The sequence below is a fragment of the Schistocerca gregaria genome, chromosome 3, assembly GCF_023897955.1.
Source record: "Schistocerca gregaria isolate iqSchGreg1 chromosome 3, iqSchGreg1.2, whole genome shotgun sequence".
NCBI classification, from domain to species: domain Eukaryota; kingdom Metazoa; phylum Arthropoda; class Insecta; order Orthoptera; family Acrididae; genus Schistocerca; species Schistocerca gregaria.
In genome coordinates, this window is record NC_064922.1 from 553,542,423 (window position 1) to 553,568,471 (window position 26,049).

At 42.0% G+C, this 26,049-nt stretch overlaps 1 protein-coding gene and 1 pseudogene across 3 annotated transcripts in view; one reads left to right on the forward strand and one right to left on the reverse strand.

Moving 5' to 3' along the window:
• The window catches only part of LOC126354266 (gamma-aminobutyric acid receptor subunit beta-like), a 298,711-nt gene that overhangs the window by 96,186 nt on the left and 176,476 nt on the right, over nt 1-26,049 (forward strand). The gene's annotated exons all lie outside the window — the stretch shown is intronic.
• Nucleotides 1,722-1,839, reverse strand: LOC126356567 (5S ribosomal RNA; annotated as a pseudogene).

The window sequence follows — 26,049 nt, forward strand, 5'->3', positions numbered from 1 at the left end:
TAACTAACCTAACGACATCACACACATTCATGCCCGAGGCAGGATTCGAACCTGCGACCGTAGTGGTCACGCGGTTCCAGACTGAAGAACCTAGAACCACAGGCCCACACCGGCCGGCAGCGCTATCCAAAACCGACGCCGAGGCAATTGTGGAAGGAATGAACAATAGCTGCGGGTGATGTGTACGGGCGAATAGATGTGGAGCTGTTGAGCAACTGATCCCCCAAATGAAGCAAGGGGCTACCAACGTTTGTTACATATGGGCCTCCGCAACATGCCCCTAGTTCGTGAACCCATGCCGACTGCTTGCTGTTCATCGGCGACGAAGGCTGGAATTTTCACCCCTGTACCGCAACTGGACGTCCACTGAGTGACAAGAGTTAGCCTTTTCAGGTGAATCACGTCTTATGCTCCATTGAACAGATGGCCCGTTTGCGAGTACAGCGTGAAACGTCTAAAAGCGAGCACTGTGCAACAAACGTCTGAAGGCCCCAGGCCGGAGGAGGGAGCGTTATGATCAGGGGACTGTTTCAGTGGCATTCCCAGGATGATCTAGTCATTCTGCAAGGCACAAGTATGTGTCTGTACCTCGCGACGAAGTCCAACCCTAAACGCAGTTTGTTTTTCCTCGGTACGATGGCATCTACCTGTGATACGATGGCTGTGTCACATAGCTTGCGGTGGTTTGAAGAGCACCTTGGTGAGATTACCTTATTTCCCTGGTCACCGAACTCCCGGCATTTTAGCCCAATGGAGAATATGTGGAGCCACATCTATCGGGCTGGATCAGCCGAGAATCCCAGCGCAGGTGGCCACTGTGCAGGAGTCGGCATGGCTCCACATCCAGGTCGGTCTCTCCCAGAACCTCGCTCACTCTGTTCTTGAACGTCTCGCGCTGTAAAAGGTTCTTATCCCTTTCCACTCTGGTTTTAAATTTTTTGTGGCTAAACTGCATCACTTTCCTGTGTAACTCCCGATTGCAACGGTTCTGCGAGTTCGCGGCTTCCGTTTCACGGTTGTTTTGTTAAGTACTATGACAACCAGAGCGCAACAGATCATTTCAAACTTCAACGAGAAGACAAAGTCATGCATCGCCAAGATAAATAAAATGTTTTCCTAAATTTCGTTGGTTTAAGGAAATTCCTGCGTTATTTTAGATTAAGAATGTCTCATTTAACTTATGTAAGGTGTCTAAATATGTGCATGAAGCGCCTTTTCGATGTTACATAGGTTTTTGTACTTTGAGTAGCACGATCGTGATAGCGACTTCTTGGAGGAACTATTTCCATGATATTTTTTCAGCTTTTTTACCTAATTCCAGAGGTCATAAAGTATAGAAACAATCAGATAAACTTATAATAAATTTTCTCTCAGGGTGGAAAAGGTTATCGGACTTTTGATAGGTTCCTCACATTAATGTGATTGCGTTACTGGAGCTTTTGATAAGTGGTCACATTAATGTGACTGCCGACAGCATACAACACGCGTAAGGACCGCGAATACAAGACAAAACTCCTCCCGAGCAGACCACGAAGGCAAAAAAGATACTGACCGGCCGCCGTGTCATCCTCAGCGCACGGATGTCACTACAGGAGGATATGGAGGGGCACGTGGTAAGCACACCGCTCTCCCAGCCGTATGTCAGTTTCCGAGACCGGAGCCGCTACTTCTCAATCAAGTAGCTCCTCAGTTTGCCTCACAAGGGCTAAGTGCACCCCGCTTGCCAACAGCGCTCGGCAGACCGGATGGTCACCCATCCAAGTGCTAACCCTGCCCGACAGCGCTTAACTTCGGTGATCTGACGGGAACCGGTGTTACCACTGCGGCAAGACCGCTGGCAGTACAAGACGAGAGAAATGATAAATGAGAGCTCCCACGGAAGCATGTAGACAACTGTTTCCCCTTAGTCCATTTGTCAGTGAAACAAAATAGGGAATGACTAGCGGTGATTAAAGGTATTGTCCCCCATTCACCGTTTGATGAATTGCATGAAGATGGAGATGGAGTTTTAGATGTAGATATCGCTCTTGTAGGGGCCGTGAGGACAACATTAGACTAATCTCATCGCGCACAGTGGCGTTTCAGCAAGCACTTTCCGTGCTGCTAATAAATGGTACATTGCACTCCGCCGTGGTAAGAAGGCTATATATGTGGCTTGATAACGGTCTACTTGAAGTGCCTTGATAATGGTAGCACTGAACGTAAAAATACACAGCTGATGCTTACTAAAATGAAGTTTCATGATGTAGATATAATTTTGACTCCGCGTTACGGTCGCACAACCTGATGCCACATACACTACTGGCCATTAAAATTGCTACAGCACGAAGATGTGCTACAGACGCGAAATTTAACTGACAGTAAGAACATGCTGTGATATGCAGATGTTTAGCTTTTCAGAGCATTCACACATGGCTGGCGCTGGTGGCGACACCTACAACGTGCTGATATGAGGAAACTTTCCAACCGATTTCTCATACACAAACACCAGTTGACTAGCGTTCCCTGGTGAACGTTGTTGTGATGCCTCGTGTAAGAAGGAGAAACGCGTACCATCACGTTTCCGAGTTGGACAAAGGTCGGATTGTAGTCTATCGCGAATGCGGTTTATCGTAACGCAACATTGCTGCTCCTGTTCGTCGAGATTCAATGACTGTTGGCACAATATGAAATCGGTAGGTTCAGGAGGGTAATACGGAACGCCGTGCTGGATCCAAACGGCCTCGTATCACTAGCAGTTGAGATGACAGGCATCATATCCGCATGGCTGTAACGGTTCGTGCAGCCACGTCTCGACCCCTGAGTCAACAGATGTGGACGTTTGCAAGACAACAACCATCTGCACGAACAGTTCGACGACGTTTGCAGCAGCATGGACTATCAGCTCGGAGACCATGACTGCGGTTACCCTTGACGCTGCATCACAGACAGGAGCGCCTGCGATGGTGCACTCAACGACGAACCTGGCTGCACGAATGGCAAAACATTTTTTCGGACGAATCCAGGTTCTGTTTACAGCATCATGATGGTCGCATCCGTGTTTGGCGGCATCGCGGTGAACGTACGTTGGAAGTGTATTCTTCATCGCCATACTGGCGTACCACCCGGCGTGATGGCATGGGGTGCCATTTGTTACACGTCTCGGTCACTTCTTGTTTGCATTGACGGCACTTTGAACAGTGGACGTTACATTTCAGATGTGTTACTACCCATGGCTCTACCCTTCATTCGATCCTTGCGAAACCCTACATTTCAGCAGGATAATGAACGACCGCATGTTGCAGGTCCTGTACGGGCCTTTCTGGATACAAAAAATGTTCAACCGCGGCCCTGGCCAGCACATTTTCTAGATCTCTCACCAATTGAAAACGTCTGGTCAATGGTGCCCGAGCAACTGGCTCGTCACAATACGCCAGTCACTACTCTTGATGAACTGTGGCATCGCGTTGAAGCCGCATGGGCAGCTGTACCTGTACACGCCATCCAAGCTCTGTTTGACTCAATGCCCAGGCGTATCAAAGCCGTTATTACGGCCAGAGGTGGTCGTTCTGGGTAGTGATTTCTCAAGATCTATGCACCCAAATTGAGTGAAAATGTAATCACGTGTCAGTTCTAGTATAATATACTTTTCCAATGAATACCAGTTTTTCATCTGCATTTCTTCTTGGTGTAGCAAGTTTAACGGCCAGTAGTGTACTTTACGACCATGCTGAGCGCATGGCTGCGGCGAGTCCTCGTGGAGCTGGACGACAGGTGGCGACGCGACGGCCGTGCCGCCCACGTCTGTCCGCCGGTTGCCAATCCGCTATTTTTAGCGCCCCCTGTCTAGCGCGACGCCGGCCGCGCGGCCACTAGAACCGACTCGAATGTCGGCGGCGCCTCGCTTCCTTGATGCACTCTCGGTCAAACACATCACCTTGTGATCTCTAATGGCGCCCGTCACACAACAATACCTGTGACAGCACCCACCATTTGTTTTCACGGAGAGTCGAAGCCGTTCACACACTGTATTCAAGAATCGGCCGATCTCCTGGACCAAAGCGATACACATAACGTGTAAACTTCAGCTACAGCCCTAATAAAATCGAACAGTCTTTACTAGTGCGCAATGGCTATCCTGGTAATAATTCCATTAGGCTAAAATAAAATACTGGAATATATAAAAATAATCTCAATAGGAAAATTTTTAACGTGATAGAAAATGGAGACATTTGGCGCACGTAAGTGATTTTGATTTACAATCATAAAGATTGCTGATGAAATTTTCTTCCTTTCTCAGCCGTGACGTGGCGTCGTGCCACCGGGAACCCGGGAAGATCATAAATGAAATTCGCAAAGAAAGTCTGCATTCCCATGATACGATTGTATCCTTAAAACCATGGAATATGTTCCTAAACTGTCATCCATGCGTCCATAACTGAGTGTTAAGAAAATATGACCTACCGTAATTTTTACACCATCTTACCTGAACGTCACTGGAAAATGGCTTATGAAGTGCATTGTAAGATGCTTAATTTTCTGATTCATGTACTTGCTTTCAGAAATTAATTTCGTTTTAGCCTGTCAACTTATCCGATATAGATTAAACCTAAGAAACAGAATGTTCAAATTTTAATTATAGAAATAGAGTATCGTATCCATTGTCGAACAGTTCTGTGAAATCATTAGAGATTCATTGTCTGCATAACCATATATCACGTAATCATGGGATGGTGCATCTGTAGTTTCCTAAATGGACCCAACACGAGTAGGATACGCAAACTTCTCCGTATTTTTTCAAGTTCATCGTTTTCCCGAATCGCCATCCGTATGATCTATTTAACTGTCGTCGCACAATGTTGGTCAAGTCAAAGTCTGATTCAGATGCAAATGACGGAAAAACAGTTTTTCTCTTGTACTTCGTTCGTTTTGTCTCAGAAGGAACTGCTTTCCTCTTCGTTACTTTTCGTTACTTTCCGATTTGCGTTTTTCCTTTCATCCGCTTTCTTCTTTAAGTGTCAGCATCTCAAATATTCTTTCACTGGTTGTAGAAATATTCGAAGTTTATTCCTATTATAAATGCATTTAATAACAAGTTACACAACCGGTCATACCTCTTAAAATTCGCAGTAGAAAAATGACAACAAACGGCGGCAAAACATGTTTCATTCCGCTGCACTAATTTAATGGAAACTAATGGCTCCTTCAAAATACCAATAAAACTGCACAAACACCCACTATAGTACAGCACCCTTCAGGGTCAATTTAGTTTATAAAATGACAAGCTACAAAGATGCGACACATACCGGTAAAAACCGTCTCCTACAGCTGTGTACTACTTCTCTACATAATTACCTTTCAGTTTTTCACCATTCATCGTTCCTCTTAACGAAGTAGCAAAATCACAATGCTTAAAATACTGCCTCCTGATAGTATTGCCAAATCATGGCAGCACCTTGAATTCCTTCGTCGCATGTGTTTGGAGCCGAGGCACTTCCACACGTTCATGAAGAGATGAAAAAATTGTTCACTAGGCCCTATCCTTTCTGATAGTACGGAAGTGAAAGTCTAGAGATGCAACTATTCACTAAGTTTTGGAGCTCTCACACGGGAGTATTTTAACACAACGAGCACAGAACTTGTGCTTCCTAAGTTGCTTGGTCACTATCTCGTACAAAACAATATCATATCCTTAGCAAACGACGCCATTGACACACAACTGATTCACTTCTCTCATTCGGTACACTGCACTTTTTGGTATGAACGTCTACAATTAAGAAAATATTTGCCACCAAAAATCGAATTACGAAGTACATTTGACGGTATTTTCATCCCCAATGTTGCTACTGTAGGGGAAAGAGTTGAAATATGACTTCCTTTATCTCCCAGTTATGAAATCTGACGCATTACATAAGTCAGTGTAGCGACTGCATTTTCCTTCTCCCCACCCACCACCAACCCCCGCCCCCCATGCCACACAAAAGTGAGTATACATTCCGAATATCCTCAGTCCCTTCAGTTTGTTGTCAGGAAAATACTAATTATGGAGTGTGTACCTCCCAACAGCCGGTAGGAGCACTGTCCTTGACAATTCGACAGATGTTTGCAATTTCTGTCGTGCAATGTGTAGATAGAGTTAGTCCAAACAAATACTGCTCTTGACGTCTTTCATGCGACATTAAGTGTTGTTGGCTTCAAACCCATTAAAAACAAAATTATTTTTGAAGCGCCATTTAACATACCCGTTCGATAGAGCGGTACCAGATGGGTCTAGGGTGGTTTTCGTTTTATCGATATGTATTCACTGCGACGGTAAAACGACAGTAAAGCACGAAGAATAACCAGTACTCTAGTAGCAACCGAGCTGCGCTGCTGTATAGAAGAAGTCAGGAGGGCCAGGGCGGTGCTGTTGCAGTTGGTGTACTGGTTATTCTTTGTGCTTTACTGTCCCTGTAGAAATGTTTCTATAAAACGAATATCGCAAGAGGCTAATATACGACAGCTCTACCGAATTTTGCTTGTAGCTGCAAGCAACGACGCTTTCGTGGACGCTGGGCGTCTCAATGAAAGACGTAATGAACAGTGTTTGTTTGGGCTGACTCCAGCTACACATTACAGATCCGAAATACAAAATATGGCGAAACACCAGACAAAATGCGCCCTACGTCCTTACAAGGGACATCCTGTATATATAAAACACCTATTTTGATAATCTCCTGACAAAAGACCAGAGTAGTAAGTATTATATTCAAATGTTTTATGTTTCTATGTTATACTTTCTGACATGTTCCACACCCACGGGAATGATCTCATTTTTTGGGTCTAACGAACGGAAACTGAATCCAATCTCTAATCTGATCTTGATGCAACGGTTTTAACAAAACTTTGAGCACATATATCTGCCAGAAAGATGCAATGTGGGGCTGGTGGTGAGGATGAATAGGTGGTGATAGAGCCATAATTCAGCAACATCTGGAGCAACTGAACCAAAGTTTGTATACAAATGACTCATTATTTGTATAAAAATACTGTAGAGGTCACGTACCCCTATCGCCTCTGTGGTGGGGTTGGGTATCACATGTAACAACCAATATTATTATCGAATCTATAATTTTATGGGTCGCTAGGTGCACTGATGACATTCCCGATGTCGTTTCATCCCTATGATGGAGATAGAGGGGAAACTGCAAACAGTAAAAAAATACTGTGCCAGTAAGACACCGTTGGCACCCCTACAACGGAGGTTTGGGGCGGAAAAGTAACGCCTGTAGCTATTTCAACAATATTTAATATATACAGGACTCATTAATTATGTAAAACTTCTGTAGAAGTGGGTATGGGGATGAGAAGATCTGACACCAAAAATTTTCAAACTGATCTGTTGGTATTTCTTCCGTATGTTTTCTTGACCTGGAATATTTTAAAAGTATCAAGCGTATCGCAATCTCTTTCTTATTTGTGTTGTACAGTGCGATAAACTATTCTTTTTTAAGAGAATCGTGAATCAACGTTAAGGAATGAGACGAAATACATGGAGTGGACAAAAATATGCGACCTTGCAGAGTAATCGCAAAGCTCATGGAATATCATGACGTTGTTGCCCAAATCATCACCGAACCCCCACCATGTTTCACTCTTGGGATGTAACTCGCCCATAAGCTGGAAATAGTGAGAAATAAGATTCATTCGACCAAATGACTTTCTTTCATTGCTCCTTGGTCCAGGTTTGATGGCTTTCCTGTTACGACAAATTGAATCATTGATGTGTGGCTTTGATAATCCAGCTTATGGAGCTCACTGTGTGTTGTTTTGTTGCTGACACTGCTCTTGAATGCTACATTCAGTTCTCCAATAACTTTTGCAGCTGTCGTCCTTTCATTTTTCGTCTCAATCCTGTTCAGTGACCGTCTCTCGCAATCACTCAACACACACTTTCTTCCGCTTTGTGAGTTAGCGGTTGATGGTTTTCCGCTTTCCCTGTATGCGGTATAGTTTTTCCATACGCTGCCTATTGCATCACCAAGGATTTCGACTATCTTACTTACGAAAGCACCCACCACATGACCGCCATCTATTTGGTCACGTTCGAAGCCACTTAGCTCCAACTACACGCGGCTTGGTTAAGTGTACCAGCATAATTTGCAGGCTTGGCTAGAATCCACATTTATGTTACAGCATGCGTTTCTCGCAGTGTTTCCATACTTTTGTCCAAACCCTGTTCTTATCCCACTACAAACATAAAAGTTGTTTGTTCCATTTTCACAACTTTTCTTATACTTCGTACACAGCTAGAATTTTAAGTTTCGTCACGGTTCAGCTGAAACTGCAGCGGGATATACATTAAAGATACAACTGAATTATGCGCTAAATATGTTCAATTTACAAGCTGTTACGTAGTCGCGAATAAAAACAGTGATACAGGAAATGCATAATTTGTTTCTTCTATTCCATTCTATGATCTAAAACAACTTTTTTCCTGATATTATCGACTGTGGTTAGTGGTGACCGTCTCTACATCTGAAATATGTGTGAAATATGTGCTTGCGCAGGTGAGGCTGCAGTCAGAAAGCTAGTTGGAATATGATAGTGTTAATTCCTACTGCTAACATAGTAAGTCTGAAACAGTCAAATGTAACGGTGTACCACCAGACAAAATTGAACAGTTTCCTCGGAGGAAGAATTGTGTTCATGAACTTATGTGTACGGAAACTTTCCGTAATATGTGAGCACTGAAAACTCGTTTTTTTTATCATAATTTTTTGTACGACGTAGTTATTGCTCCTCTTCTGTAAGGCTAGGTACGACACAAATCACCAACATCTCTCGTGGGCTAGTGTTGGCACACGGTATTTTCGAGAAGCCAAAAACACGCCGGAAAAGCAGTTCTGCGGGTATTCGGACAGGCAAAAGTAATCAACTAGGAAAGTAATCAAGAAAACATGAAGATAAACCATCATATGCAGTGTCTGATGCTGTTCATATAGTTTACGACTCACTCTGTTGTTATTTTGCCCGCATCTCGTGGTCGTGCGGTAGCGTTCTCACTTCCCACGCCCGGGTTCCCGGGTTCGATTCCCGGAGGGGTCAGGGATTTTCTCTGCCTCGTGATGGCTGGGTGTTGTGTGATGTCCTTAGGTTAGTTACATTTAAGTAGTTCTAAGTTCTAGGGGACTGATGACCATAGATGTTAAGTCCCATAGCGCTCAGAGCCATTTGAGCCTTTTTTTTTGTTATTTTGATCTTGGAATCCATTTTTACTTCAACATGTGACCCGTGTATGAATCAAGTTCTTAAGCTTAGTTGTATGGCAGTTAATCCATCGGCTTTAAACGACTTCTTGAGCTTGCTGCAGGATTCATAACATGAATTACATGAAAACACTCGAACGTAATACGATATTAACATTTTTGCTTGAAAGAGATACCATTACGATCAGTAATTTATAGAGGAGGCACATCCAGATTACAGCCTTCCGTGATCAGGCCCAGAGGACAGCACGATACCGACCGGCCACCATTTCGTCCTCTGCCATGTGGGATCACGGGGATGTGAGGTGAGGTGTGGTGCCATCGCAAAGTCCTCCCGTTGTTGGCCTTCCAATTCTTCAAGATGCTGCTTCTCATTCATGTACTTCGTCAGTTGGCATGGCGAGACTGAGTGCGCCCCGTTTCAATAGTCCCACTAAGGAAAAATCCCTGACAGTATATGTAATCGGACCGGGGCCCTCCGCATAGAAGTCAGCCGTGCTTCAGCTATGGAGGCGGACAAACTTACATACTGAGCATAAAACTGTCGTTGCTGGAAATCTGAAATAATGTCAGAAGTATCAGATGTACACCGAAAGCGTTCACCGAGTGGTGTAAGAAGAAAGCCTTATGAGTAGTGAAACGGAAACTCACCTTGACTGTGAAATTATCCAATTGGATCAACAGCTGAGCCGGACTTCTTTTACAGCGCGTCCCTTTTGAATAGTTTGTTTTAATTTGTAAGCTCTGTACTAGTGTATTCTCATAAATTTAATTAACATTCGGTAGTTCCTTGTCGCAGAGATCTGATATTTTATCGCAGTGATCTGATCTTTTATCGCTATCGGAAATCCTTGTTCGATGGTTCTAAATCGACATTATCCTTACTGAGGTTAATCACAAGTTTTCTGTGTAGATCACTTCTAAGCCGATTTATTATCTTGGTGTTAATTATTTCTGTCGTATACCTTGGGACTGTTCCGAATACTTCTGCCAGATAGGATGGTGGGTAACTACTATATGTGTGCTGCCACTATTGGTTTGCGAATTGTGAGCTGCTGTTTTGAAAATACTGCATCACATTACAAACTTGTTTGTCGTACAACTACTGAGTATCTGTTAACCACCTCCCTCCTTCAATTAAAACGGATTTTCAGCTCATTTAGAAAGATGTCATATTTCGTAAAAATTCACCTTGCTTTCTACACCTGGTTTTAACGGTAATTGTTTACAACAAATCACAATTTTTTTGGGGAAGTCGAGACAAACAATTTGATATAGGACGCCTATGATCTTTCAAGTTGGTAACCTACCTCAGATTGGCCTGCCAAAGAAAGACATAAGCTACAACGCACGCCCATCTCGCTTCAATATGCTTCGTGCAAACGCGAATAGGACTTTTCTTGTAGGATATTTAATGTATTTCAATTTTGTAGTGCGGTATGTTTTCGCTAGAGGCCGCAGTTTTGAGTTAATGAAGAAAAACGTACACAAGTGACATTAAAAAATACCCCAACTCACATTCTCTCACCCTATTAGTCTGGAGTTTTTGTATGTTGTTATAGTTCTCCCTTCTACCACTGTACAGAAATTTGAGACTACACAAATTATTTCTCATATTCGATCTTTTTTGCTCTTCACTGACTGGGCTATTACGACACCGGTTTAGTCAGCTGCTTCTTTAGCATTACTAATTTAAACTTTCCAGTGAGGGTATTGAAAGAAACAAAAAACTTTTCTAAACGTTAGCCAGAGTGAAGTTGTGGCTCCATCAAAAAGTCAAACGCTCTACGGGGACGGTATCAACAAATGGTCCCTAGATGGGAGAAATGGATTCGTCGCCAAGGTCGCTATGTTGAGAAATAAATATGTAGATATGATGAACAAAGCTGAAGAGTGTTAACACCGTATGTTTTATTTAAAAAGCTTTAGGAGTTTTCACGTAAAAAAATTCAAAGGCACTCCTTTTCAGCAAAAACAATACACAAAATAGTAAAGTAAAATTTACACAACGTCAGTTTTGTAGTTTTTAAGTATACGACGAAGCCGGTGGAGTCATAGTCCAGTAGATGAAGACCAAAAAAGGTCGAATATGGGAGACAATTCGTGTGGTACCAAATTTTTCTACAGTGGTAGGAGAGAGTGCCATGAACAGGGTGAGAGTGTGTTTGAAGATCACTTTTGTACTTTTTTCTTGAATAACTCGAAAATCGCTTCGCCTGGGCCCGTCAAAATCGACATTGGACTATTCATGACTGGAAACATGTTGCCTGGCTGGACAAGTCTAGTTTCAAATTTTATCGAGTAGATGGACTTGTACGGGTATGGAGACAATCTCACGAATCCATGGACCCTGCATGTCAGCACGGGACTGTTCAAGCTGGTGGAGGCTCTGTAATTGTGTGGGACATGTGCAGTTTATAGTGATATAGGATCGCTGATACGTCTACATACGACTCTGGCACGTGAAACGTACGTAAGCATCCATTCGTGTCCACTGTGCATTCCAACGGACTTGGGCAATTCCAGCAGAACAATACGACACCCCATACGTCCAGAATTACTACAGGGTGACTCCAGGTACACTCTTCTGAGTTTAAACACTTCAGGTGGCCACCAAACTCCACCGACATGAACATTATTGAGCATATCTGGACTCCTTTTAACGTGCTGTTCAGAAGAGATCTCCACCCCTTCGTACCCTTACGGATTTATGGACAACCCAGTACCACTTCAGGCATTAGTCGAATCCATACCACTTCGTTTTACGGCACTTATGCATGCTCACAGGTGCCGTACATGGTATTAGATACTGGGCAGGTTTACCAGTTGCTTTGGCTCTTCAGCGTATATGAGGGTGTGCACTGCTTGTTATAGCTGTTATGAGTTCTCTTGTAAGCTCTCTTGAATTTCTGTGATCTGACTGTCTGTGCTTCGTCTACTATCCCTGACGGTTCTATGTTCTCTCCCAGATAGCTGAAACGTCTGACCCTTATGGTTTGGTTTGCCCATGTTTCGTGTCTGGTTTCTATAAGTTATGTTTACTGTGGATGAATTAAGTTCAGTTTTTTCAGCGCATTGTTTGGGGACTTCTATATCTTTTACTGCTACAATTTCACAGTCCGCTAGTATCGCTAAATCATATATGAAAGCTAAGCAAGAGATCTTATTATTATTGACTTTTTAAGTGCATATTGTGACATATTTCTGTGTTTTAGTAAAGGATATGAGTAATGGTTCCCTTCAAGGTTTTGTAGGTGTGGAGAACGGTAACGGAAGGCAACAACAATTTTTTGGTCTTGTTGATTACTTTCTCTGTGCATCAACGCCTATTTTCTTGGGTTCTCTTTCTACATTTAATAGGTAACCATTAGCCGTACATATGGCACATTGATATACAGCAGAGAGATGGTTCATATACTGTGATGAGCTACGTGGAATGTGCTTTGGTACGAGTCACAAAGTGGTCTGGTAGTCGGACCATCACCAGCCGCCGGTAGTGCGGGCTGGCGCTTGCCGCTTGTAGTGCCCGGTAGCCTAGCTGCAGGCGCTGAGGCGGCGGGCGCGCGCGCCAAGGTGGTGTCGGCACGGCGTGGCGTATTGATTGACTCGCGGCGCAGCCCGCCTCCTGTTTACGGTTGCTGCTGCTGCTGCTGCAGCAGCTGCTGCTACTACAGCCGCCGGCTGCCGGCAGAGGCATCGCGATTAAGCGAAACTCGTGCCGCGGCACGGCCCTGCTTCCACGAGAAATGCAGCCAGCGCGAAGGCAAAGCACAAACACTGCTTCGAAGTCTGTGAGATCCCACTAGTTTAATCGGAGCTTCGTCACCTGTGTAAACTGGGCAACTCTAGCACTATGAAGATCAAAAAACAAACTGATGATTTCCAGTTGCATATGGAACCAAAATAAACATATAATGTCATAAGTAGTACATTTTTCAAGGGGACATTCCGGATCGTCTCTTTTCGATTTTCTTAATATTTGTAGTATTTGAAGCTCAGTGCTTGAACATAAATTTGTCAAAGCAGTTGACATAATTTTAAAAAATCTCTAACGAAATCACATTTGAAAATTAGATTTCCGACCGCTGTTAAATACAAGACATTTCGAGTGAATTAACATATTCGCTCGTAGACAACTGCGTAGTGTACCACATCGCAGACACCTGACGCCACTGGTTCTGTTCTAGAAAGAATTTTTATTTCAATTATATCTCTATTGTCAATACCTCTGCAATTTTAACTTCTAATTGGATGAAACTGGGAGATAAATTAAACGTTACTACGGAAAATCAAAACACCATATTGAAATAAGAGTTTTTTTATTTCTAGATATTGAACATTGGTATTGATGCATTTTTTTCATTTAACACTAAGGCATTTCGCATTGCAGTATTAAAATTTAATTTATTCTCTCTAATTAAAAATGAAAAGGTGTTATATTTACTACGAAATTATGTTTCAGTATTTGTAATAGACATTTTCATTTGAAAATAAGTGATGAATTTAAATAAAAGTAAAAAATTGCTTCTAACTTGAACCAAACAATTAACTTCAGGATTAATGTACTTGCAAGCTACGCAATCAGCAACTAGTTACTCAAACTGTGTTTATAAACACGAGATGTTTTGCGCTTAACAGCGATCGGAAATCTCCTAATTATCAAACTCAATTTTTTCGAGTTTTTTGAGAATTACGTCATACAGCTTTAGTAGACTGATGTTTGGGAAAATGGAAGACTTCTAGTCCATAAAGTTTAATTGTTAATACTTTTCCGTGTAAGAGGCACTGAACTGCCGTAGTATTAGCTATCGTAGGCTAATTCACGACCCAGGCCCTCGAACAAAAATCGGAATATTCTGACAAGAGACTTTTTTTCTGCAGCGGACAAAATATTCTGTGTTTTTAATTTATTCTCAATTACATGCACTTCGAGTGAAGTCCAGTTGGAAATAATATTACATAGAAAAGTATTCAGTGGCACTAGAAAGGTGTATGAGCACTTGAAAAGCTGCTAAACGAAGCCACATCATAACGAGCATTCTGACAGCATACAATAACCTCACACAGTACTCTGACAGAATCTGAATAATACTTCCTTAATCACATGTGTGTAATGTGACTCAGAAGCCGCAATGGTGTTCAGAATTCTGTTTTCTTTACGAGTTAATGCCTATATTCTAATGTCTAGTACAATAGCTCGAAAAAGTTTCATCAGTAGGCCGCTTCCTCGATAAATTCCAATCTAAAATTAATTGCCCCGCAGCTTTCAGGTCTGACTAGAAAACAGTAATAACGTTTGAATCGAAAACGGAAAAAATAAAGTTAAGTAGTGGTGTATTGAATATCTGTTACGTGAATGCGACATAACTAATCTATATCTTTAGATGAACAATAGTTCTGCATCAAATAATAGAAACTGTTTCCCAATCTTCAAAATACAATACCGCATAAAAGTAACAGAATATAGTATCATCTCAAGTACGGTTTCAGTTAATATTTAAGAATGTAATAAAATGTTAATAATATGTAGATCAGTACACGTTATCCGTAAATGCAAGAGAGAGAGAGAGAGAGAGAGAGAGCAAGGAACAGTCGTCTTCTTCAGGTGCTTCGAGCTGTGTTATTATGTGTACTCAGACTCCAATGAAACTGTCATTACAACACATTTCGGTTACTTGAAGAAGACGACTGGGTTTGTAGTCGAATTATTGCGCAGCCCAGACAGTGTATTCTGTTTCTTTCACCACAATTCTCGTCTACTTTCCAAAGAGACTGATGATAAAGGCGTGTAAAAATATGACGAACCTTTCTCGCGCCGTGCAGTAAATTGAATGATTTCTTTGCACACCAGGCAACAGTAACGTATCTTTTGTGGGCTCATATTCCTTCAGCTGACTACATTCAGCACTCAAAACGGACAACCGATCGAGGTAGCGTTTTGGTTAACGCACTGGAATGGCATTCAAGGAGATCTGTATTTAGTTTTTTCGCGGTATTTTTAAATCACTTAGAGTGACTGTCGAAATCGTTTCTTTTAAAAAGCCGCTGATAATTTTCTTCCTCATCCATGGCCAATCCGGACTAATTCTCCGTCGTCGAAAGGACGTTAAACCCACCCTTTCACGTGGTTTACACGTTCTTTATGTCACGGTCGAATAACGATCATGTGGTCATAGTGCTCTGGTTACTCCTCGTATATTGATGGCCACATTCGACGGCACTTGTACAATAGATGAGGAAGTTACAAGCGAACTTCCGACTCTGTCGTTCCCAGGCCAGGATTTCTCAAATTGATACCTTTACCATTCTCCATCATCCCTCAACGTTTGTAGCATCATCACGGAATCACCCGTGTACGCCGATAACGCCACCCATTATTTGCCTGTTCTCTCTGCTAGCTGTAAGGTGGATCCAGAAGAAATTTTGTATAATGGTACGGAACATACTAAGGCGGACGTGGCCACGATGATTTAATTTACTGTATCATTCCGAATCATGTTGTCCGCCTCCACCTCTGCAAATTCTGTTACAACCATGTATGTTGCTTCCAGTATTGCTATCGTTACAATTTACATTAAAGAATTAAATCTTCATTTGCAGTGAAATTTCTGCAAAACTTACAGATTTCGTAAATGTAGAAGTGTCATATTGTCCTATTTCATTGATATTATTATTCAATGAATAGCATTAATACAACGTTACATTACTGGTAAACATTTATTTACCAGTATAGCACATTGGGTTCTTAAAGACAAATGACTGTGAGAGCTCTCACACACTTAAAAAGATAACAGTATTTCATCAGTCAAAAGTGTTGAACTTCTTTCGAAATTTAAGGTGGGTGGAACCTACTCGTTCCCCTGAGCCTTTGTAGACTTCGTGTATGGACAATGAAACTGTGTTTCACAGAAATGATCTTCCATTAACCTGTGCTGATCCTTTCATAAAAGTTTCTGTTTTCCAAGAAATATCACGTTCGAATTTATAAGGAGTGATTAAAATGTATCCATTTGGAGACCACACAGTCCAAAAGCGGTACGCCAATCTGGAAAAAACACTGTGAGCGTTGAAGTAACCATCCCACCGACGCATCAGGCTGAAGGTACCCGTTTGGTAAAACACCGTGTTTTGCTGCATGAAGAAGTCCGTAACTGCCTGCTGCACATGCTAGTCCGTCAAAACTCGTCGACCCTTCAAGGCCTTGTTTATAGGACTAAAGGCGTGATAATCGCATAGGGAGAGATGAGGACTATATTGCGGGTGCTCGAATGTCTCCCACTTGAGTTGGAGTAGCTTCTGCGTTGCGCCATTTGCAATGTTAGGACGTGCGTTATATGAAGCAGCAGCACCGCTTGTAGCAGTTTTCTAGGACGTTTCACCTTAATTGTTTGCCGTAATTATTTATTTTTAGATGGCTGCCTACCTGTATTTGTCCTTCCCAGTTGGTCCTGTTTGAACGCAATTGGTAATAACGTTGACATAGTCCACGTACCGCAGTTATCGCGTGCACTTCATAAATACACCAATGTCGCTTTAATCCCTTGTATACATGTCGGTGCTTATATACCAGCATCAGAGTCACGCTACGTTGCATGCACGTTGCAGCAACGCCCAGATACTGAAACTTTTTGATTGTCCTTATAGAATACCCTCCAAGAACTTGCAACGGACAGACGTTTGTGACATCCGTGTGTAACTCTTTGCATTCGTGATTTTCCCAATGAAGCGAAATCAAATTACAAGTTGTACTTCCCACGTGCTCCATAGTTTTATTGTTTATCTCCGTTATTTAGTCATATCGAAACTTCCTCTGAGCTATTAATCTATTAGCACCGACCAATGCGACAAACGTAATGAATTTTATTCTGCATTGTGGTCTTCTCATGGATTGTATGCATTTACATTCCGCGATAACTTTCTGCTCGCTGGCATCCTCAGTACGTCTCTTATTTTCTCTCGATGAATACAGAGTTCATATAGACAGAAAACAGTTTACGTGTACGCAGATAAATTAAAATGCCTTAATTTTAGTGGAATAATACTAGATGATTCCAGAAATAAATGTAATTAATTCGAGAATAACGCTGTACTCTCAGCATATTCAAAAAGTGCGCCTTGTGATTGAGGGCGTCCTAAATCAGTTCGAGTAGGAAAGAAATGGCAGTGTCATAGCACGGTTCCTTAATATACGGCACATTCCGATGAGCGTAACTGTACTGTAAAGTACATAAAACAAATTGGGCCCTACCTGTGGAAGCTGTGATTCGTTTCCACCGCTTTGATCTTCCCAGTAGACTGGACGAAAGAAAAGATATTGGAACTTGGGGTTTGACAGGACCAATTTTAAAGTAAACTAGGGCGGTAATTAATTTTTGGCTGCGGTAATTAACCACCTTTCAGACTGAAGCTTTGGCACTGGAGCAGTGGCCAGGTTGCTACCTCGAACATCTGCGCCTCGCAATAACCTCGCAAGATGAGGAGTCGCTGCCAAAGCCGCCAGGCTGCTGCCGCCGTGCACGACATAACGGGTGCCGCGTTATGTTTCATCGCCTTCAGGATCAAAGGCAGCAGTACCAATTTCTATGACACTGGTTCCCAACCTGAAGGTAATTACCCCATAAAGGGTGAAATGAAATTTTTTTGAGAGGCAAAAACAAAAGAATTTGGTCATGTTATGGCCGCGGAACTATTTTTTTTATATAAAGATAATTGTTGTTAATGCTATTTCGTGAAACTTGAATCCTGATGGGGACTTCACAATTCTTTAAATACTACCATTAATGTGTGACAGTCATTGGTAGAATTTTCAGCTTGAGAAATAAATGTATGAACGTCATCTTCTTCACATAGACCTCCCACCACACATATACTTTGCGCTACGAATCTGTGACAGTGAAACTGAAACATTCATCAACACTGATGAGCCAAAGAAATACGACCACCTACTGAAAAGCGTGTTGTTCCACCTCTGAAACGCAATTCAGCAGCCTACGCACCAGATGCCTACGCACAGGTCCCGCACTTGCCGTAATCTGCGAGCGGTTAGTTTCTGGGGGCGGAGCTGGCGCCCGATAGCGTACCAGCTGGGTTTCATCGGATTCAGATAAACAGAAATTGATGGACAAGATATGAACGTGAGTTCACTGTCATGCTCCTCAAACTTTTGTAACACGATGTGACGCACACAGATGTCCTGCTATCACTGTTGGGGAGGTCATCAAGCATAATGGGTCACAAATGGTCCCTGATAATTTTCACGTAGTCTGCAACTGGCATGGTGTCTTCGATTAGTACCGCAGGTCCCATGGAAGCCCAGGTGAATGTGCCTCCATTATATAATATTGCTCCCACCGGCCTGTGTCCTTAGCGCGCTGCACGGGCAGCCTTTCGCTTGGACGACAGCGTATATAGACACGACCATGGACCTGGTTTAACAATTAACCGGATTAATCCGACCAGAGGACACGATTCCACGGAACCATGGTTCAGCCTCGATGATCCCTTGCCCACTGTACTCATAATTGACGATGTTGTTGAGTCAGCGTGAGCCCACGTAGGTTCCTCTGCTGCGGGATGCCATGTTCAACAATGCGCGCTGATCAGTGTGATCCAAAACACTTGTGTCTACTCTAGCACTGCACTCTGGCGCCAGATCTACCACATATCGCCACTTATTTTGATGTTGAGAGCGGGCAGGCCTCCACTCCTATGTTCTGTAGTGAGGTATGAACGTCGAACTACTTGTTGCCCGCTCATGGTTTCAGCATTCTTCAATCACTTGCTCTAGATGTTCACCACAGTAGCACCCAAAGAGCCGACCAGCTTCGTGTTTCCGAGATGCTCGCTCCCAGGCACTGGGCCACAACAATCTGGCTTTTCTCAAAATCGCTTAAGTCACCGGATTTCCGAACTTGCGCAACTTATCGTCGCTAGAGCGATTCGTTTCTACTTTGCTCATATACTCTCGTACCACGTCACGTGCCTTGAGCGCCACCAGTTAGCCTACAACTCTTGTTTGGCAGAGCTGTTTTGGCTCATCAGTGTATATGGTTAATCATATCATGAAAATGTCGTCTCTGGGTGATAGGTAATCCCTTCAATGAACCGGAAATTGCTTCATTATTCAGTTCGTAACAGATAAACAGACTAGTTGACAGCCCAACACAACAGTAAGAATAAAATCGATAATATATTGCAGTAAGACCTACACAGTATTACTGTTATTATTATTACTATTATTATTATTAGTATTGTCTTTTAACGTCCGTGCGAATGTGAATACACCGGAGCCCATCAGGTGACCGAAGTTACACACGTTCAGGCGCGGCTCATACTTGAATACGTATCCATCCGGGTACACGTCATGTTGACAGTTTTCTCTTTCCCTATTTCACAGAGTGGGTAGGAGAAATGGTGGCGTGAAATCCTTGATCATCACTCTACACGCCATTGCCCTAGATTAAATTCCAAACATGTCCGTAGTGGGGGCATGCAAAACTGTTGATAGTGAACCGTCCGTCTGATGGGGACGTTAAGCTTGGCGGGCCCTCGGTGTTCTTAGAGAGGAGTGGGCAATGTGTTGGCACTGAGTTTCACCCTCTCCCTTCTCTCACCATCTCTAATACGACACACACACACACACACACATACATACACACATACACACACCGTTACAGTCATTAACACTTAGCAGATACACTTACACACATAGCTCTCATACTTCGTGAAGGGAAGGTCCCTGCGGGAGCGGAGGATACAAAAACACTTTCCAGTTAGGCGGCTGAACCATCCCTTCGGGGTCTCTCATGCCACATGGCTTTAATTTACTTTCCTTTACTTATTATTATTATTAGGAGTGGTCAGAGACAAAGTAGTGGCGTCCTGAAGTTTTCCAGTTTCTGCCAGCTCAAAGGTAAGGAGTCCAGCAGCCAAGTGGTTTACGAAAATCAGGGCTAGGTGTAATGTAAACATTTAAATCGATTGATTTTGAGTAGGGATACAGAGTGAAGTAACTATCGCTACGGAGAGAAGTGGTGTAAAAGAAGAATATTTTGTAAAAAGTGTCTATCCTTAATGTGGGTAGTCGCCTTTCTTTTCTGAGAAGGGGCTACAGGTGCCACTTGCGATGCCCTGAGAATTGCTTCATCATTCTGTAAAAACTGTTGTCAGAAATAAGCAGTACCAATCGTCTCATTGATTCATAACTTCGTGGTTTAATAAAAATTAAACATAAAGTAAATATCATTTATGTTTCAAAGAAAGTTCTTTTTCATTCTAAAGTTTAGTAAGGTGCTAATGTTGATGATGATGATGGAGGGGTTGGAGGGGAGGGTGACGCAAAGGGCTGTGGGAGGGGATTATCAGTTAATATCTGACTGCACTGAGGGTAAGGGTCTCAGAAAGTTTAGGAACTACTGTTTTACGAGGACGTGCACGCTCCCTTCTTACAGAGCGAACTCATTGTTGATTTAATTCCAAGGAGGTGACTGCGTGAAAACTAACGGCTCGTTTCAGTGGTGTACATAATATTCTAATCACCCCCATCATATATTGCCTTATGGTGAAATTATGCACAGGACAGACGTTGTTGTTGTTGTTGTTGTTGTTGTCTCCAGTCCTGGGACCGGTTTGATGCAGCTCTCCATGCTACTCTGTCCTGTCCAAGCTTCTTCATCTCCCAGTACCTACTACAACCTACATCCTTCTGAATCTGATTAGTGTATTCATCTCTTGGTCTCCCTCTACGATTTTTACCCTCCACGCTGCCCTCCAATGCTAAATTTGTGATCCCTTGATGCCTCAGGACATGTACTACCAACCGATCCCTTCTTCTACTCAAGTTGTGCCACAGACTTCTCTTCTCCCCAATCCTATTCAATACCTCCTCATTAGTTACGTGATCTATCCACCTTATTTTCAGCATTCTTCTGTAGCACCACATTTCGAAAGCTTCTATTCTTTTCTTGTCCAAACTAGTTATCGTCCATGTTTCACTTCCATACATGGCTACACTCCATACAAATACTTTCAGAAATGTCATCATGACACTTAAATCTATACTCGATGTTAACAAATTTCTCTTCTTCAGAAACGCTTTCCTTGCCATTGCCAGTATACATTTTATATCCTCTCTACTTCGAGCATCATCACTTATTTTACTTCCTAAATAGCAAAACTCCTTTACTACTTTAAGTGTCTCATTTCCTAATCTAATTCTCTCAGCATCACCCGATTTAATTTGACTATATTCCATTATCCTCGTTTTGCTTTTGTTGGTGTTCACCTTATGTCCTCCTTTCGAGACACTGTCCATTCCGTTCAACTGCTCTTCCAGGTCCTTTGCTGTCTCTGACAGAATTACAATGCCATCGGCGAACCTCAAAGTTTTTACTTCTTCTCCATGAATTTTAATACCTACTCCGAATTTTTCTTTTGTTCCCTTTACTGCTTGCTCAATATACAGATTGAATAACATCAGGGAGAGGCTACAACCCTGTCTCACTCCTTTCCCAACCACTGCTTCCCTTTCATGCCCCTCGACTCTTATGACTGGCATCTGGTTTCTGTACAAATTGTAAATAGCCTTTTGCTCCCTGTATTTTACCCCTGCCACCTTCAGAATTTGAAAGAGAGTATTCCAGTCAACATGGTCAAAAGCTTTCTCTAAGTCTACAAATGCTAGAAACGTAGGTTTGCCTTTTCTCAATCTTTCTTCTAAGACAAGTCGTAAGGTAAGTATTGCCTCACGTGTTAGAACATTTCTACGGAATCCAAACTGATCCTCCCCGAGGTCCGCATCTACCAGTTTTTCCATTCGTCTGTAAAGAATTCGCATTAGTATTTTGCAGCTGTGACTTATTAAACTGATAGTTCGGTAATTATCACATCTGTCAGCACCTGCTTTCTTTGGGATTGGAATTATTATATTCTTCTTGAAGTCTGAGGGTATTTCGCCTGTCTCATACATCTTGCTCACCAGCTGGTAGAGTTTTGTCAAGACTGGCTCTCCCAAGGCTGTCAGTAGTTCTAATGGAATGTTGACTACTCCCGGGGCCTTGTTTCGACTCAGGTCTTTCAGTGCTCTGTCAAACTCTTCACGCAGTATCTTATCTCCCATTTCGTCTTCATCTACATCCTCTTCCATTTCGATAATATTGTCCTGAAGTACATCACCCTTGTATAAACCCTCTATATACTCCTTCCACCTTTCTGCCTTCCCTTCTTTGCTTAGAACTGGATTGCTATCTGAGCTCTTGATATTCATACAAGTGGTTCTCTTCTCTCCAAAGGTCTCTTTAATTTTCCTGTAGGCAGTATCTATCTTACCCTTAGTGAGATAAGCCTCTACATCCTTACATTTGTCCTCTAGCCATCCCTGCTTAGCCACTTTGCACTTCCTGTCGATCTCATTTTTGAGACGTTTCTATTCCTTTTTGCCTGCTTCATTTACTGCATTTTTATATTTTCTCCTTTCATCAATTAAATTCAATATTTCTTCTGTTATCCAAGGATTTCTAGCAGCCCTCGTCTTTTTACCTACTTCATCCTCTGCTGTCTTCACTACTTCATCCCTCAGAGCTACCCATTCTTATTCTACTGTGTTTCTTTCCCCCATTCCTGTCAATTTTACCCTTATGCTCTCCTTGAAACTCTGTACAACCTCTGGTTCTTTCAGCTTATCCAGATCCCATGTCCTTAAATTCCCACCTTTTTGAAGTTTCTTCAGTTTTAATCTATTGGTTATGGCCAATAGATTGTGGTCAGAGTCCACATCTGCCCCTGGAAATGTCCTACAATTTAAAACCTGATTCCTAAATCTCTGTCTTACCATTATATAATCTATCTGATACCTTTTAGTATCTCCAGGATTCTTCCATGTATACAACCTTCTTTTATGATTCTTGAACCAAGTGTTAGCTATGATTAAGTTATGCTCTGTGCAAAATTCTACCAGACGGCTTCCTCTTTCATTTTTTAGCCCCAACCATATTCACCCACTATGTTTCCTTCTCTCCCTTTTCCTACTGACGAATTCCAGTCACCCATGACTATTAAATTTTCGTCTCCCTTCACTACCTGAATAATTTCTTTTATCTCATCATACATTTCATCAATTTCTTCATCATCTGCAGAGCTAGTTGGCATATAAACTTGTACTAGTGTAGTAGGCGTGGGCTTTGTGTCTATCTTGGCCACAATAATGCGTTCACTATGCAGTTCGTAGTAGCTTACCGGCACTCCTATTTTTTTATTCATTATTAAACCTACTCCTGCATTACCCCTATTTGATTTTGTATTTATAACCCTGTATTCACCTGACCAAAAGTCTTGTTCCTCCAGCCACTGAACTTCACTAATTCCCACTATATCTAACTTTAACCTATCCATCTCCCTTTTTAAATTTTCTAACCTACCTGCCGATTAAGGGATCTGACATTCCACGCTCCGATCCGTAGAACGCTAGTTTTCTTTCTCCTGATAACGACGTCCTCTTGAGTAGTCCCCTCCCGAAGATCCGAATGGGGGACTATTTTACCTCCGGAATATTTTACGCAAGACGACACCATCATCATTTAATCATACAGTAAAGCTGCATGTCCTCGGGAAAAATTACGGCCGTAGTTTCCCCTTGCTTTCAGCCGTTCGCAGTACCAGCACAGCAAGGCCGTTTTGGTTAATGTTGCAAGGCCAGATCAGTCAATCATCCAGACTGTTGCCCCTGCAACTACTGAAAAGGCTGCTGCCCCTCTTCAGGAACCACAAGTTTGTCTGGCCTCTCAACAGATACCCTTCCGTTGTGGTTGCACCTACGGTACGGCCATCTGTATCGCTGAGGCACGCAAGTCTCCCCACCAACGGCAAGGTCCATGGTTCATGGGGGGGGGGGGGGGCGTTAGAGACGCCATTTCTTCGAATGATACTTTCCAGTAAGCATATTTTTTGACGTTAACAATTTGTAATTATATCAAACAAAAAAATTCTTTTGTCATTTGTTATCCGACGTCAAGCTCTAAATTAAATTTAGTTTAGTAATGTCATGTTCTGTAGATCATTTTCACGATTATTTTATCGATATGGTGTGGAACAAGTCAGATTACAAGATATATACACACACACACATGAATTGTGCTAATATTAATATTTCTGAAATTTTTAGTTCCGCTCATGCAACTACACTTAGAGTTCTGAAACAGAAACTCGTCCATGGAATAGAAGGAGTTGTCCAAAAGAAATGAGCAACTGACAGCTTCAATAACGGATAGGAATGGTCATTTTTTCCTCTAGTGTTGTACCTATGAACATCATTGTTCTTTGCGAACTGAGATGGATAATTTATAACGAATTTCACTAGCGAATGTATGTACTCTAACCTAACTCCTTGAAAAGGTGCCAACGTGACTTCCTTGGGTGAACACCACTAATTATTGTCACTGCTCTCTTTTGTGCAATCATTACTTTATGTCTAAGTTTTGAGTTACCCCAGAAAACTATTCCATAAGACATAATTGAGTGAAATATGCGAAGTACCTTAGACTAGCGATTATACGAAGAGCGAAAGAAGCTGAACTTAATTGTTTGAGAAGCTCAGTAATATGCTTCTTCCAGTTCAAGTTGTCATCAATGTGAACACCCAAAAATTTGGAGACATCTACCCTGTCAACTGAGCCCTGTTCATATGCTACATCAATTGTCGGTATGCCTTTATTCGGTGTACAAAACAAGATATAGTGAGTTTTTTCAAAAGTAAGGGAGAGTCCATTTTCTGGGAACCACTTAATAATTCTTTGAAAGACGTCCTTAACAAAATCATCTAATTTTTCTAGAATGGGATTTATTATAATAGTCGTGTCATCTGGAAAAAGTACTAGTTATTGTTGCTGAACGTTAAGTGAGAGGTCATTCACATGAATAAGGAACATATAGGACCCAAAATTGAACCCAGTGGGACTCCTTCTGTGATAACTCCCCATTCACTAGAATCGACCACCCACCCAAAATTATTTGTGTTATTCAGCACAACCTTGTTTTCATTTTGTTCGTTAAGTATGATTCAAACCAGCTGTGTGTATAACCTTCAATTCCATAATACCTGACTTTTTCTAAGAGTGTGACATGATCCACACAGTCAAATGCCTTGGAAAGATCACAAAAAAAACCAACTGACGATAATTTGTTATTTACTGCTTGTATTATTTGATGGGTAAATCTGTAGATAGCATTCTCAGTCGTGTAACCCTTCAATAATCCGAACTGTGACATGCTGAGTAAATTATTTTCACTTAAATGTGAGCCTCCTCTTGAATACATAACTTTTTCGAATATTTTAGAAAATAAAGTCATCAATGAGATTGGTCTATACTTATTTAAGTCACTCTTGTCCCCTTTCTTATGAAGGCGTATTTCAAGAACAACACTTCAAAACTCTGTTAGACTCCATCAACACCACATGAGTTCTTGTTTCTCAGTAGATTTATAATTTCCTTGATTTCAGTGGGGGATGTAGGTGCTATTTCTAATAGCTTAAAGTCATGGGGAATGACATTTTTAACACATTTTTTGCTTCTTCAACTGAACCCTTTAACCCTATTTTTGCTGCTACATTCAGAAAGTGATTGTTAAAAATACTTGCAACTTGTGAATTATCACACACATAATCATTTAGCTTTATTGCTATGGTATGGTGTGCACTGTCAGGCTGCCCCGTCTCCCGTTTGACAATATTCCATATAGTTTTAATCTTACTATCCGCATTATTAATTTATATCAGAACTCATAAACTTCTCGACTTCTTAATGATCAGTAGTTCTGCATTCAGGCTGAC